Source organism: Corvus brachyrhynchos, unplaced genomic scaffold (assembly GCF_000691975.1).
Source record: "Corvus brachyrhynchos isolate BGI_N302 unplaced genomic scaffold, ASM69197v1 scaffold14, whole genome shotgun sequence".
In the NCBI taxonomy this organism is placed as follows: Eukaryota; Metazoa; Chordata; class Aves; order Passeriformes; family Corvidae; genus Corvus; species Corvus brachyrhynchos.
Genome location: NW_008239110.1, coordinates 2,019,030 through 2,036,661, shown reverse-complemented (window position 1 = coordinate 2,036,661; position 17,632 = coordinate 2,019,030).

Here is a 17,632-nt window from a genome sequence, read left to right as displayed (position 1 = left end):
GAGTGCAGATCATGAAGTATAAATGATACTTATTTGTTAGAGCATATTTACTGAAGTCAGTTATATAGATTTGTTATATTTGGGGAGTCTCAGGGGAAACAAAATTAGCTGATGAATGAGTGCTCCTTTTAACATTTGTCATTTGTTTTTCAAAGAAGTTTTTTGTCATTTTTTAAGAAGATCTCAACATACTTCTCTCCTTCTGGAAGTCAACATCAGACTTCTGATTATATTTTGCTCTTGGCTTGCTGTACACAACCTGCTAGCACCTAACGTATTTCTGCCGGGATTTTTTTTTATTATTTCTTAATATGTGCCAAGTTTTCTATATACTGTACACTTTAGAATAAAAAATGGGTTTTTTTTAAAAAAAACCATAACCACCTTCCCAAAGCTTCTTGGACCTTCTGAAACTTATCGAGCAAGACAAAACATACCAAATTTGTACCACAATTGACATGAATCCTCCTTTATATCATTGACTTACAGCTCTATATTGAAGACTGCAACAATATTTTCATTTTTTATTTTCTTTTTTTGAAAGATTTGGCTCACAAATTACACTAAATCTGCCTAAAATCTCCAATTTTCAGCAGTTCCATTTTCAGAATTAATTAAGCAACTTTTGCCATAGACATTAGTTTCCCTAGCCAGTTACCAAAGTTGCTCACATATTCAGGACCCAAACGACCTGAGAACATGAGTAGTTGTTACACGGGTTTCTGAAAATCCAAGCTTATTTTACCCATGTTCTTCCCACAACTAAAAAGCAAGCCCACATGGTAGGGAAACCTCAATGAACACGACTTGAACTGGATTGAGCCTAAAAGGAAAATTAATAATTCGTTGTGGAAATAAACTCCTCCTTCATCCTTAGACTAAAATGACTATTTAGCTCTTGGGTCCTCAAATTTGAAGCATCCAAGTGATTACAGCTAATGGTGTGGGTCTCCAGCACCTTGGTTCTCCCACTTATTGTCTGGATAAGCCTTTGTTCTCACTGATGATGCCAAAACATGGGGTCTTTTAAAAAAATTATTTTGCAATTTTGGTTTTAAAAAATAGTACGATGAAAGTAAAACCTAGATATCCAGATGCCTTACTTTTAAACAGCATCAATTAAAGCATGTAGGGTGCTTTAAATATTTGGAATTCAAATCAAGGAAAGAGAGTTTAGATCAGTTAGAATGTTACAAATGAGTAACACTTGTTCTTTCTGGCTTTCTGGATTAGGATGCTGAAGAACAGACTTTCATCCAGAATAAATCCAACTTGGTCTCTGAAAAAAACCCAAAAAAACTCAGAAAACATTATTTCAGAGCACTCTCTACTAAGAGGGTATATGAGAGTGCTTACCTCCACACGAGGGGTTAGCTAATGGTGGTATCACACATAAGATGCACAGTCAGGAAGAAGTTGTGATGATTGTCCCCACATCCTTGAAAAAAAAAATCCCTGCTACTCTCAAGAAATGTTGCATTACAAGCTTACAAAAGATACAAAGCATACAGCTGGGCAATTTGCAGTCCTGCCTTTATCTTTGAAAGGGGAAACAACTGGGACTCTTCTGGTTAACCAGGGCTGCTAGTAAGTGATTAAAACTGGCTTGGCAAACTCTTTCACCAGCTTTCTCATTACTCTTGGGTGCATCCCATCTGGGCCCATAGATTTGTGGGTGTCTAATTGGCATAGCTGGTCTCTAACCATTTCCTCCTGTGTTATGGAGGCTTCACTCAGCTGCCCATAACTAATTTCTGGCTCTGGGAGCTGGGTATCTTGAGGACAACTGGTTCTGGTACTAAAGACTGAGGCAATGAAGGCGTTAAGCTCCTCAGCCTTTTCCTCATCCCCTGAAATTATGTTACCCCGTGTCCAGCAAAGGATGAAGCCTCTTTTTGAGGCTTTTCTCAAAAGGGAGGATTAGCCCTCCTTTTGTTGCCAATGTATTTATAGAAACTTTTTTTGTTGTCTTTAATCGTAGATGCCAAATTAAGTTCTCGGCTGGCCCTTCTGAGGTTTTCCTACCTAACTTTACAACATCCGTGTAATTCCCCCAAGGTAACTGCCCCTCCTTCCAGAGACAATACAGTCTTTTTTTATCCCCTGAGTTCCAGCCTAAGTTTTCTCTTTACCAGGCCATTCTTTTTCCCTGCTGGCTTGTCTTGTGACACACGGGGACAGCCTGCTCCAGTATCTTTAAGATCTCCTTTTAAATCACCTCCAGCCTTCCTGGACTCCTTTGCCCTCCAGGACTGACTCCCAGGGGACTCTGTCAATCAATCTCCTAAATAGGCCAAAATCTGCTGGAAGTCCAAGGTGGCACTTCTGCTGGCACCCCTTCTAAGTTCACCTAGTATTGAAAATGGAATAATTTGTGGTCACTGTGCCCAAGACAGCCTCCAACAGCACCCACAAGTCCTTCTCTGTTCACAAACAAGAGGTCTAGCAGGGCACCACCGCTGGTAGGCTCACTCACTAGCTATCAGGCTGTTATCTTCCACATACTCTAGGAACCTCCTAGAGTGCCTCCTCTCTGCTGTAGAATGCACCATCTGCCTGTGCACCCTGGTTAAGCGGTCTGTAACAGATTCCTACCAGGACATCCAACCTGCTGACCTTCCCCCTGATCTTTACCCACAGGCACTAAACCTTGTCATCATCATCAGTGATTTCAATACCATCAGAACAATCCCTAATGTAAAGAGCCACCCCACTGCCTCTCCTGCTCCACATATCTCTTCTAAAGAGCTTGTAGCCATCCATTGCAGCACTCCCAGTTGTGACAGTCATTCCATCACATTTCTGTGATCATAACAACATCTTAGCTTCCCTGTTGCACTTTGGCTTCCAGCTCCTCATGTTTACTGACCATGCTGCTTGCATTGGTGCACTGGACACAGGCCAGCCACATTTAGGCTCATCTCTAGTGGGCCTGGCTGTATCCACTTCAAACCTATTTAAAGGCCTCTCAATCAGCCCCATCATCTCATGGGTCATAACCCTTTTACTTTTCTGAGACTGGTGGACCCAATTTGTCATCAGCAGCCCTTCAGCCCTGTAAACATCCCCATGGCCAAAACCCCAAAAATTTCCAGCTATAGCACCAGCCTCTTAGCTTAGTATTAATCAGGCTAGGTTTCCTATTCCTTACTGTATTTGCCCCTGTTACTGAAAGAATTTAGAGTACATCTGTGCACCTACTCTTTTGGCCAAATGCCCCAGTACCATGAAATCCTTTTTGATTCTCTTGTGACTTCTTCCTTCAACCCCATCACTACCAGCCTGGAGAACTAATAGGGGGGTAATGATCAGAGGGTTGTAGCAGATCAGGGAGTTTCTTCATAATGTTCTTCACCTTGGCCCCAGGGAGGCAGGAGACTTCCCTTTGGGATGGGTCCTGTCAGCATGCTGGGCCGTCCATTCCTCTCAGAATTGAGTGGCCTGCAATGATTACCATTCTTTTCTTTCTTCAAAAAGGTCGTTGTAATATGTGGGGTTGGCTGATTTGCCCTAGGCAATGCCCCAGGTGGTCTTTTCCCTGCCTCAATGGTCCTTCACCTACCCATCCTTCTTGCAAAGATGAGGAGGGAGGGAACTGAGTTTCACTCTACCTACCCAGGCACCACTGATGATCAAAACCCCAGAGACAGAATGAATCCAAGAGTAACAGGAAGAAAAAAAACCACCCTAAAATTCTGCAGTTTTAAAGCTGACCATGGGTTCTGTATTGGAAAAAATGTAAACCAAAACTCAAACCTACAGGAATGCTTAGACAATCATGCCTACAGCAAAGAGATTGGTCCAGAATTCTTAAGGCCTGACTAAAAATTATGTCAACTTGACCATAGAGTCATAGGATGGCTTGGGTTGGAAGGGACCTTAAAAACCATCTAATTACAACCCCCTCTGCCCTGATCTGTGGCACAGATTTTAAGATTCTGACACTATAGTCTGGAAATAAGTCCCAGGCATCTCTTATTCTGTATGTAATAGTCTGTTATGCTGAATGTAATAATGTCTTTGGTTGACGGAGGTTTGTCTGAGCGTTCTTAATAAAGGAAAGAGTAATGGCAAAGTTACAGAACGAACACAGTAACTGTTCATTTCTAAGACCTAAATCAGGTCCACATTTGCGTTGCTGTCTTTGGTCCTAAACAAGAGTACAAATGAGTCTCTCAGCTATTTATGGTATGATGGGAAAGTTATAATGCTCGATGAGTTTTGATTATGGACTTTATAAAGCTGCATGTGGAGCTAGCCTGCAATATATAGAATATATAGAGCTGATCAGCCCTCTTGCCTGGCAGCTAGAGGGCAGCTGGATGACCATTAGGGATCTCCAATGACCTTTAATGCCCACATTCATGCAACTGGACTGAAATCTCAATGCATACCTCTGAGGTGGTGCATGTATACTGCTGTCCTACTCTGCTCTTTTTGAGACTATCAAAGAGCACTTAAAGAGAATGAACACCAGGGCAGTGTTTTAGTCTGTCTGCACTAAGTCAGACTGGTGAAATGTCCTATATCCCTTGTCAAATTCCCTTGTGTCGCGTGACATCAGGCCAAATAAAAGACTGGATTTTTCTGCCAAGTAAAAAATAAATGTAGAGTATTAGGGAATAGGAAAGCTAGAGTTTAGGTAGAGATAAATTTCCGTGTATAAGGACACATATCCCTATATATATAATGTACCCTGAAATGTGTGAAGTAAAATCCATTTTAACCCAAGTCCTGTCCATGTTAGCGCATATCCTCACCATTAACTTAGTGTTTAATGTCATTATTCATGTGATGTTTCTGCAATGTGATTATTAGCATGCAGCTATTTAGAAAGAATTAGGATTACTTACTGAAATGTTCAGGAAAGCTGTCCAGTTACACTGGATGCTAGCTGGAAAAATATTTTATGCCAACATTTGTGGACACATATAAAGTACATCCTCTATTAAAACAGATGCAAGTGATTGCAATTTAATGCAACTCAAGTATAACTAATTAAATAGATTAATTAGCTAATAAGGCTTATATTGAAATGAGCGGTGCTTAATGAAATGGACAAAAATGCTGAATACTGTATTTAAATTGCATTAGATAGGACAAGGCTTGAAAACAAGTTCCACTCTCCGACTGAAGTAGTGACAGAAACAAAAGAGTTTCTGTTTTGTATTTTCTATGACCATATTCCTTGTTAATTACTCTGTACACATAATGGCTGTACATGTGGTGAATAGATAAAAGTCAGGTTACCTTGGCTGTAGCACAGATGAACACACTGGTGTTCACACCCTGTTTGAAAGGAGAGAATGGAGAAAGGTGGAGGGTCATCATGTGGTCTAGCAGAGCAGTGATACTCTTTGTGGGCCAGCAAGGGAGAAATTTTGCTTCTAACACTTAGTGTAAGTTTATCTTCCCTGATATTTAAGTGAAAACCTCTACTACCTCAGATTTTGGACACTGGAAAATTATTACAAGTGTAAAGCAGAGTTCATTGTCTCCAAGGGCACAGTCACTAGACCAGCATCTCTACCTGATGAGGAGATGTACCTCAGTTTTGGTCCATCTGTCTTCCCCATGAAAAATTACAGGGGATGTCTCTTAGATGTAAGACTCCTACAAAATGATGCATCCTTTGTCTGCTGAAATCAGTAGTAAGACTCCTCTGGATTTCAATGAAAATAACATTTATCCCAAAATACTACTGGTATTTTGTCTTTCCGTTTTTGTAAAGGAGGTTGGAAATGCCTGCAACATTTCAGGCCAGGGAGCTTTCCATTTAATTTCCCATAACATCTGAACATTGCTGATGTATTTGACATGAAAAGTGGTTAGGAAAATTATATTAGATTACAAAATAAGGTTCTGAACAAGGGTTCTTACTGGGGGATACTTGTTCAGAGAGTACAGCTCTTGATGTGTTCTGAAGGTGCAAGCCCATTAACAAAAGTCTTTGGATCCCCAGATAGAAAGTTTATTCACATTAGAGCAAATAAAATAATTTGGTGCATCAAAACCGCTGTACCTGAATGATACAGGCTTTAAGTCACTGTTGTCACTTCATATGCTGTCTGTAGTTCCTCTGCCTGGTCTTGCAGAGTCCAGATATCTTTGGTGCCCCAGGAACAGTCACGGACTTAATCTTCACCACTGGTAGACTAAAGAGCATGTGTCAGTTTATACCATTCCAAGGTTGTGTAATTTTCAGCTGTTTGTTGAAAAATAAATAAAAATAAAACACATTCTGAGACAGTATTTTTTTTAAATTTAATTATTATCGCAGTCAGTGGTTGGATTCATATTCCAGGGATCCTGAAACAATTAACCTAAGAACTATGATGATTTACACAATTTGGGGCATGTATTTAATTTGTCATTTTTTTGCTCTGTAAATGAGATCTACAAAAAATGGATGTAATAGACAATTTTTTTTAAAATATTGGCTAATCAGAATGATTCATGTCAGGAATCCAATTCACAACTTGCAATTAATATCCCATTTACTAATTCATGTTAAAATAAGCACTAATTATGGCACAAGTTTGCTTCATAAATGCTCTGGTTTAGGTTGTTAAGAAATGCTCTGTGCAACCCGACTGTTTTTTATTTTGCAAATCAATTGCACAACTGCTTGTCCCATAGAGAAGGCAAAGCTATGCCACACATGGTGGCTAAACAGCATATGAATTAAACTCCATATAAGCAAATTTCTTTGTAAGTAATTTATATTGTATGGTAAACTTGTATCCCACTAGAACAGCAAATTAAAACATTAATCACATCTGTAAAATTTAAGGCCTTGTGCATACAGAAAAAATATTAGGGAAATACATTTTCCCGTATTGCTGAAATAAATATTCCACATATGGAAGCCAGTCTAATCCTTCTCATTATAGTGTGGATGAAGATGAACATTAAGCCCATATAACATTTCTTTCAGAATTAGTCGATAGCTCATTTTAGTAGGTAGCACATATTTCCAAACCTGAAATGCCCACATTCGATCAGATTTGCAGTCTCCTTCCCTTAGCTGTTGCAGCTTTTCATCACTGTTAGGTAACCACTGTGATTATTCCATATCACATACTGATGAGAAGACAGAACAAGCTCTCTCCCCAGCGCTGAGCAGGTTGTAAGCTGTGGCAAACTAACTTGCTCTGAAATTATCAAGTGTTCCAGCACTCCTTAGCATCACTAACATAGGCAGCCTGCCAGCCCCCTCTCCAACATCCAAATCATCTTCCTCTCTTAACCACATTTTTATCCATCTGCTTCACAAAGCAGCCCACATGCTTTGACTTACTCTTGTATTTGAGTACAATGTGAATTTACTTTTAGATCTAAGCCTTTCTGTGCTATTTCATCGAATGTGGTACTCTCCCTGGATGGTTACCTAGTTATCACTACAGCATGGAATTTAAACCTCGTAAGTAATGCCGGCTTTATCACCTCACTACTTAGCAGCTTAATACCATATCAGTCTTCACATCCCAGCCTGGACACTACTCCCCATTTTGTAACCACACAGGGATCCAAAACATAAAAAGACTCCTTTCATGTGGCTGGGAGGTGGAGGTGTAGCACACACCTGATGATACTTGGGAAGGAACCATCAAAGTGCAATTTCTCTGGACCCTCCCACCTGCCCCTTCCACCTCAAGTAAAAGCAGGCAGAGTGTGGGCTGGCTATGAGGAAGGGAGGGCTAAATTCAGTTTTTGGCAAGTCATTTCTGAAGAGGAAGCTGGGTACCCATCTGACAGCAGCTGCATCTCTGCACTGGTCCTACAACTTGTCCTAATTCCCTCATCAATAAGAAGCTGTTGCAGTCAGACGTACCCGTGTTGTCAGCTTTCCTGCAGGCTGACCCACCCCTTGGTTTCCCCATGAAAAAATACACTTGTTTTACTTTAGGTGACTTCCAACCAACCTGTAATTTTCACCATTTGCTATGTTTGCCAACACATTCATTCAGTGGACTCTTCCATTCCTGGGGTGCTTTGAGCTTTGTTACTATGTGCAATGATCAGTCCATGGAGTTCAAGAAAATTATAAATCTAGTATGTCCTTCCTTGCCTGAGAACTGGGAAGACACATCCCATAGGTAATGTTTGGAGGTATCATTCATGAAAATAAGCATGTTAATTTCTTTTGTCCCATTACTATGTTTAACTGTTTTCTTTAAAGCAAATTTAAAATAACTTATGGTGAAATAATGATTGGTTATTAACTTTAGAGAGAGTCACAAGAGAAAATTCTTCTGCTCTCAAAAATTCAAACTGATAACTCAATATGAATTTATTTACACAGTTCTGCCTATTCATGTGTATTTCCATGTGTTATTTTACTAGTTGGATGTGCATACAATATTACAAAAACATGAGTGATTATATATTTTTGAAGTCACCATGTTTTTTCAAAGGACCATATTTTTAAAGTAGCATCTAAGGCAGAATGTATTTATGAAGTAGTATCAGGAGAGAGCTACCTAGTGGGACTGTCAAAAGCATGCTAAATTCCTAATTCCAATTAAAATTAACAGAGATTATCTCCCTAATGACTACTGAAAATTTTTCTAGGTACCTCTCTCACCATCAGGAACTTAAAGACTGCTGAGGCTTTTGCAAAGGCTCCTAATCATTTAGGTTTACTGGGGCTTTTGGTAGTTTGGTTTTTTTCCACAGAGCAATGTAAAGTAGACTCCACTGTGCTCCTGTCTGGGGTGGAATACCAAGTTGCAGACCTGGAGTGCAGTCCTGAAATCAAAGACCACCAAGTATAAAAGTATAAAGACATAAACAGTTAATTCAACTAACTCAGAACTAGTCCATCTGGGATTAGACTGTTGATGCTTTGCCCACAGTAGTGATACCGTTAACAGTTTCATGCCTGAGGTGAAGAACCCAATGCATGAATGCCATTTTATCCTGACAGTGGCTTTAGGTGTGATCTGCAAAGCCAAGTGTTTCTGCCTGAGGAGCACGTCATTAATTTTTAGTTCTGAACTGCTGCCCCAGTGAGATCCAGCTAACAATCCCTACGTGTATCTCAGTGCCACGAAGATTCGAAGAAGTCCGCTCATATGGAAGAGCTGTACATTTTGCAAGATTCTGAAGGATCAGGATTGGGTTTACTGTTTTGTTGTACCACATAAGTACTGCTAATTCTCAGTTAAAAATCTGTGTTTAATAAAAAAATATGAAGTTAATTGCCTTTCTTCCTTTAATGTCATATATTCCTACATCCATTTACCCTGACACTTTGACAGTAGTATACACACAGTGATGTTCACACAGATGGAATGGCTGCTGCTTCTTTAAATCCAGCAATAGTCTGTGAACCAAACAGCAATGAGAAGGCAAACACCAACCATGTTATGATGAATCTGAATGACTAACCACTCGTTCCAGTGTTTTACCATGATTTTATTTCACTGTCTGCACAGTTGCTTATGACAGGGACATCAGAAAGTGAAATCAGCTCCAGAGGAGGATATACCCTCAAAGGCACCAATTCAGAAGGACGTTTTGTTAGTTTTGAGAGATGGTGCCATTGTCTGGTGTAATAGAAGGTGACCATCTTGTTATTTCTATACCCCAAAGTTGTGATTGTCAGAGATTTCACAAACCTTTTAACTGACTGCCACATCCTCAATGGTTAATATTCAAGTTTCTCCCATAAGCACTTCTGCAGATGCTCAATTTTACTGCTGTAGCAAGTCCCCCAGTAATCTGCTCACCCTGGTGTAATTATGCCTCTGTAACAGAGTTGGCGAAACTGAATAGCCTATGCGAAAGTCGTTTTGAAAGCAGCAGCCTCTAGTGCACCTCTGTCAAACTCTTTTCACTCCACAAGTCTGGGGAGGACAGGTTATGTGGCACATTTTGGGTCATGGTCATGATTCTATGAAATTTGCTTTAATTCCCTTTTTGAATTCCAGATACAAGATTTATATTCATGTTCTATGGGGGTTTTATTTCATTATAAGAGTTCTTTACATTTAAGCCTAAGATGCTTTTGAGCCTGGCTCTAATGTTGGCCTTTCAAAAAGAGAATTCCATATTAATGCAACACTGTAGTCCTGAGCACATTGACCAGAATTACTGTTGTACAGTGCAGGCATCCCCTGACTTCTGGCTGACTATGTGGGCATCAGACATAAATAACTTTGTACTGGTAATTCGAAGAAAACACCGCAATAAAATAAATTAATAGGAACAGAAATAAAATAGAGCCCTGGGTTTCAAATACAAGACAGGGAACAGAGCTCCTTCTATTGAATTGAAATGACCATTTTTGATGAAGGATAGATTCCTTTTCTTTGAGGATTCATACAAATAACTGTTTTCACACCAAAAATTATTATAGTCTAGCCTAAAAGATGTGCATTTGTCTTCTCAGTGGATTCCCATGCCAAAATATATGCTAGTAATTTGATTTAGAATGAGATAATAAAACCCCAAAATCATGCCTCCTTCCTGTCTCAAAAAAAGCGTGTATTTAATATGGAGAGCACAGAGTTAAAAAATAATAACACTTTTCTGAAATCTTTGTTCTTTTTGACAGACCAGAATATTTGATACCATTACTGAAGCTTCTCCTAATATTAAATTACTAATCACTTTCTATGACACACGTGTAAACCACAAAAGAAAAAATTACTTTTATGAGCAGTAATATGTGCCCTGCTTCACTGTCTTTGTCATACCACCCTCCCCAAAAAAATAAAATATTAAGATTTAAAGGAAGTTTTCAGTGTCAGAGCTGAGGTGATTATTCCTTTTTTATGGAAGGAGTATTAGCTATTTTTTGATGATATGAACTTATTAACAGGAGGGGTTAAAAAAATCAGTAAGTTTAGCATACTTATATTCCCTTGGAAAAATGCTCATATTCATAAACTGCATGCACAACTTTAGAAACAGTGCAGATGCAGCGGGCATGAATACTATCTTATTTAAATGTCTGTATTAAGCACAACCTCTCTCTGCTAAAAATGGGGGAAAAAACAAACAAGTCATATTCATCAAAGTAATTGTGTAGGTACTTTCAGTACCAAAATGCCTAGAATGAAAGATTGAACTGCTAACGGCAGCAGTGACAGCCATGAATCATGGTAGGCTACTTCGGGGCCTTTACCACCATAAAACAAAAGATGTAGATGAAAAATGCTGCAATTAAGTGATTTGATTTCTGCCCCCTTTTTCCTACTGCATTCGTGCATGGCTGCACAGCAAAGATTGATGGGAAAAATTACTCTACGTGATCTCTGACAGAGCCTTGGAACAATTCTATAAGGGGGAAACATACAAATCAAACCAGCTTCCTTGTATTCAAACAAAATAATACATATAAAGCAAATACTTTAGCCTATATCCAAAGCACCAACATTTGCATGCACACATAAATTTTTGAGAAATGCTCTGCTATCAAAACCAAACTCATGGATTTTCCAGCTAGTTGGGTAATACTGATATTTGTTTAAATAAATATTCAATCAGTACTACTGAGTGGCATCCTAAATACGTTTGTGCAGTGAAAAGAACAAATTGCACATACAAATTTATGGAGGTAAAATGTTCTTATCTTTTATATCAATATGTTATTAATAAAATACTCTCAAAATAAGATAATAAGAAAATCTTCCTGCATATTAGACTCCACTATCATTACCATCATTTAAATGGACATTTTCAATAGGCATTTGTAAGTGAGTTCGGAGAAAGCATATAAAGGATTTATATCTGTGGTACTTGTGTAGAGGGAAAGCATTATAATATGGCTGACATATACTTTAAAATATGCTAAATGTGCAAAAGGCATTGGATAAAATAAACAAGCAATGTTAATGCAAATGGGAGGTGACTGGTTCTACCGTAGCCTGCTCTACTGATATTATGTGAGATTTATTTCCTGATGAGAGAGTAAAGACCACACAGATCCAGCCCACTGTAAAAAATGTGCAGATGATTTTGCTCAAATATACACAATGGAATCAAGTCACCGAAAAAAAGATGTGTAGAGATTTGACTGCATTATGCACAGTAAAGCAGAGCCTGAACAGACTGACGAGGGCATTGATAATTAAAGTTAGGTCTTTTTGCCAAAGACCTGATGTTACATTATGCTTAAAAGAAATCCTGCTGCAGTCTCCTTTCCAATGTCAGATAATATTTTTCATTTTGATACATATTTTTTGCTGCGTATTGAACACTTCTTCTTTCCCAGAGATTTTGTTTATCCGCAGTGCATAAGATCATATATTTTGTTTCTGCGTACAGCTGACTTATTCGCCTTCAGATTTTTTTCTTTTTCTGATAAGCAGGTACAAGCCTCATGAGGTTGAGACTTCATATACATAAGCCTCTCCACCCTTAGCAGCTTTCTGCCTGATTTATGAGGGCCTACAAACCATCCTCCATGACTAGAGAAGCAACTTTTTCATTTTCAAAGTTAATCCAGTCCTAGGATGAATTAACTGCTGAATAACACCCCAACAGCTAGATTGTGCTTTTATCCAGCTAGCTAGCATTCCCTATAACTTCTTACCCTGTAAAATAAACATTAAGAGTTTTGGCCTCCTGATTGCTTGCTATTGATCACTTTTATAACCCGGGACACCTTATCTTCTTTCAGCATTTTACAGTATCATTAACTGTAAAAGGAGAGTGAGTTTGTTCTGCTGTTTTTGTATAAGGAGTTAGCACATCCAGAAAAAAGAGCTGATAGTGGTATTGTGTTAACTTACACAGCTGGTATGGCTCATTAGGCCCACCCTGGCAATAACAGAAGTGAAAATAGCCTTTTGGGTTAGCAGGCAGAATTGGGGTCTAGGAAGACCTTTCTGAAAAGGCTAGGTGCATTTGGATCTGGAGATTATATTCAAAGAGGTACCTGTTTGTTCTCATTCTTTGGGCCAAAATTCAAACCAAACCTTAGGAATCTCTTAGGCTTCAAACTCTTGGAAGTAAGAGCCAGAGTTTATTATAAAAGATGCTGAAGGTCAGTACTGGTTTTATGAATATTAAATAGCTCATACTTAAAGTAATATTTGCGATAGGATATTCTACACTGAGCTATTTTAATTTAGCAATTTTTGGAAAGCAGAAGGAGTGGCTGGCTTAAGTTTGTGACTGCAGTTTTCTCTGCTCATGGAGCAGTAGGCGGCAGGTGGCAGCCCCCATAGTCTAATTGTCCCACACAAAAGGTAAAAGATAATGAGGGATAAGAAGGGCAAAGAGAAAAGGTGAAATTGTGTTTTCTTCTCAGTGCTTCACAAGACTGAAACTTTGTGCTCTATGCAGAAATCCAAGAAAACCTGCAAGGATCAAATTCAGCAGCATTGACCTTAGTGTATTATTCTGGGGAAAGGAGACATGAACCTGTCTAAGGAGGCTGGGACACGTTCTTCAGGAGTCAGCGTTTTTGGTAATAAGGGAAATCCAGTGACTGTTGTAATACTACAACCATCATTTTAAAGAATGATGGCTTTGTTTTAGCAGGAAAAAGGTTCATCAACTGCAATTGCATTTGTTGATGAAACCACTCCAAAGGGCAGAGGAATTTGAATTCACTGTGTTGGAACATGTGAAAAAAACAGATATGCCATGCCAGAAGTACAGGCCAGCAAAGATGCAGGATAAAGGACAGGAAAAGGCTCTGAAATGAGAGGAAGGCAGAGGGGGTGAAAGGAGGATGTACATTTCCCTGAGACCCAAGTGGGGCAGAAGGGCTGCTGTGGGAGCAGGGCTCAGAGCCTACCAGCAGTTTTTTCTCCTACATACCGGAGCCTTCAGAGCTCTAAAATGATATTTAACTTTTTATTTACAGTTTGTGACTTTGCTTTTAATCTCATAGCATGAAGTCTATGTATTTTTCTATTGAGTGTGTTTGAATTTAAGAAATTAAAGAAGAAACAGGAACTTTTAAAGTAGAGGTGACTTATCTGGAATATTCAGATGGCACTCAGAAAGAAAAGGGTGATAAGGACCCATCTCCTTTTAAACCATGGGAACAAATGTGGTGACTGCTGTGACCCCTTGCTGGTTTCAGAGAACATAGATCTTCCTGCGCACACAGGTTAGGGACCCTCCTGTAAAGAGCAGTAGGATGAAGGAACACATCAGGAAACCCTGAAGTGCTATAGTAGATTTTCCAAGCACAGTTATTTGTCCAGTGCCTCAAACATCCTTATTAAACCCAGAGTAGGTTGTTTAGCTTCATATGATCTTGGAGTGCAATGTTATTTGATGGTTTTGTCATTGTCCTGTTATGTGTCTCATATTCCTCATATTACGATTTATTTCTTACTTGAACCTTGCACAGCACAAAGATGAGGGCTTCCACTTGTGATTATACAAATAATAATAATAACAGTAATAAGAACTCAAATTGCTCTCAATCTATCCATCAGTCAAGAAACTGGTGGTTTTGCAGACAGATGCTAGTAAGTTAATTTCACTTAGAATGTGTTAGAGTTTAAAAACTTAAATTTAAGTATTTACTTGTAAGTTTTTACAAGTTCAGATGCGCGAGTTCCCATTATACAGTCAATGGAGAACTAGTAAGTCCATTTGACAGAAGTAAAGCATTTGAAGTTCTCCTAGACACTGTCTGTCATCTGGAATATATTGTCATCTGGTTTCTTTACAACCTGTATGCATGCAATGACACACACTACTTCAAGAATAAAAACAAAATAAAAAGTAAAAAAACCAAACCAAACAAAAAACCCCCCTCATTTTCCCGCTTTGACCACTTTAGCACAAAGGAATTTACATATGTACCAGGGGTTGATCCCACATCTCCTTTATCAACAGAGTACGACAAAAAGGTCTCTTCACAGTCAAGTAAATATCTGGAAGCCTAACCTACATGCAGACTTTTGCCTTATGCATTCTAGTGCTTTGGGAACAATATAAAGTGATAGGAGCCCACACAAATGATTCATATATCTCTATTGATATATTGTGAATTTAATGGGAAACTACCAGGATCAAAAGTGAGTTACATTCACCAAGGCTGACATAAAAAAGAGATGCCTGGATCAGGAGGTAATCCCAATTTAATGTACCACATAAGAAATGGCAATTCTACTTATATTATCTCTTCTACAACACTGCGACAGGCTGGAGGAAAATGTTAAAGAGCATGGCAGGAAATCAGATAGACAATTAAATAAATATTATGTAACTATTTAATTAACCATTTAATTAAGCCTCTCTGTTTTACCTTTTGATTTATCCATAGTTCCATGAGAATGAAACAGTAGTGATGTCACTCTTATAAGAACCACCAGATTTTGTTTTACATTTTAGACTTATATTTTACACTTACTTTTACATTTTATTATTTTCTGACATAATTTCCTTAGGAATCCATTTATTTATTTATTTATTTATTTGATTTTTTTTTTCCACTCTTACATAGACAGCTGTGTTTTTGATATTGGGAAAAGCTTGTGGAAGATGCTGAGCTATTGCACTAAGATAAGTGTTGGCCTCTAGACCCTGCAGATAAATCCAACCTACTATGTGGTACAGGGTTGTAGGCAGAGACTCATCACTCACCAAAATGCTTTCATGCATGGGCATTCTGGGAAAGTGAGGAGGATTCACACCCTCTCTTGATCTGTAAATGAAGACCTAAGGACACTCACTGTGGCTACGAAGCTGCATTTGGAATAATGTAATGTACTATGCAAACAGTTCAGAGTACAACATGCTATGTTGATCAGTCTCTGTTTGGGGAAAAATACCCCCTGCATCTTATAATTAAAAAGCTATTTAACAGTGTAAAAATACAAATATTCCCAAATCAAGTTTCAGCCAAATATCCTGTACAATTCCTCTCCCATCAGCCTATTTCAAAACACGGATATCAGAGACAGCAATGGTCTTGCGTTTACACCACACAGCACTACAGAGAGATGAACACTTAGCTTTTGTTTTGGTCTCAATTCATTTTTTCAAGAAGCATAATTAAAAACTGCATTAATGCCACCAATTATGGCCTCCAAGGGACCAGAAACCCCATGTTACTATGTGATGGAACACAACTGAGCTGCGAACATCCATTTGCCATTATAATACTCATTAATCCTGCCAAATACAACTCATTATGAGACTTCAAGAAAATCATCTCATAGGCAAACACAGCACAGAATCTATCTGTCACTGCATTCCTCACAGCACAAGTTGCAGGGGTGGAAATTGTTCAATGTAACTAATTTATGAAGCTGCAAACTAACCATTCATTTCTGACACAAACCAGGAGGTGTCTGAAAATTTATAAGGACTTCTTTACTGCTGGAACATCCATTAATTGCGTCTTCTTCAAAAGTGAATGTTTGATAGAAGTTGAAGAAAACACTGTGAAAATTGGAAGAATTGCCTAAAAATTTGCTCATATCAGTGTTCCTTAATTAAAGGCCATGCTTCTCTAAAAGAGGTGCTGGAATTTCTCTTTGAACTACTGGATTCCGTGCCAGAATCATTTGGTATTTAGATTTTCCTGTGTGCAAAATACTGTCCAGATTGCAAGGATGTGTTCAGATTTTCAAGCTGTCCACTTGAAAGGATTCGAGAAAAAGTTGAGGTATTCAAAAGAAGAGGTTGTTTGAGGAAGACGTATGCATACTGAAAGCACTGTGGATGGGTGGAGAGTTCCTTGTAGCATACCAGCTGTCTTCAGCTGTGTTGCAGAAATTTTGATTCAATTCAGAAACCATTTCAGTATTTTTTCTCATGCAAACTGAAGGGATTCTTTGATTTCTGATATTGTATTTTTTAAGTGAGTAGAATCCTATATTTTTCATGTAAAAAAAAAATCAAAGCAGAAAAAGTTCTGAGCTGAAAAGAAAAATAAAACAATAACAGAAAGAAAAACTATATGTTATAGATACTCACGCAATTAAATGAGTTCCTTGGGGAATCTAATATATCCTTGCTCTTTGATGTCTGAAGTCAGGATTAGTGAAATCCAGACTCCAGAAAATTTAAAGATAGTATAGTCCTTCTCTTTTTAAAATAGCTCTTTGAGGTCAAATTTTAAACTCATGCAGAGAAAGGAGAGTATTAAAGGAAGTCTCATGAAACTCAGCATGCTTGGCATCTCTGAGGTTAACATTAATTTTGAACAATACCTTGTTCCATTTAAAATTGAGAGATTGTTACAACAATGCATTTTCAATTCTAAACAAAGTTAGGATAATAAGAAGAGTAATTCTGCATTGTACATCTGGCAATGCAGCCACCTGTGTTATGATAAAAAGCTATAAACCTCTCTGGGTGCTTGTTCTGCCTCAGAGTGTTTGACTGCTACAAATGTAATCTCTCCAGGGCAGGGGCTCCATCTTGTTCCACAAATTCACCCATTGTTCAGTGCTGCATAAGGGTATGGTGCTATGCAAAGAAGTCAAGGCAGCTGATGGGGGTATGGTTCTCAATACTTTGCATTTCTTTTTTTATCCAGATTTTTATTCCTGTTTATTCATTCTGAGCATCCAGAGTTGTTCAGCCTAACATATAGGGGCTGGATCTGAGCAAACAGCGTTATTTTATACAAATATGTAGATATTGCTGTATGCTCACATGTGTATATTAATGATTCAAAGTCTTGTTTAAACATATTAAAAAA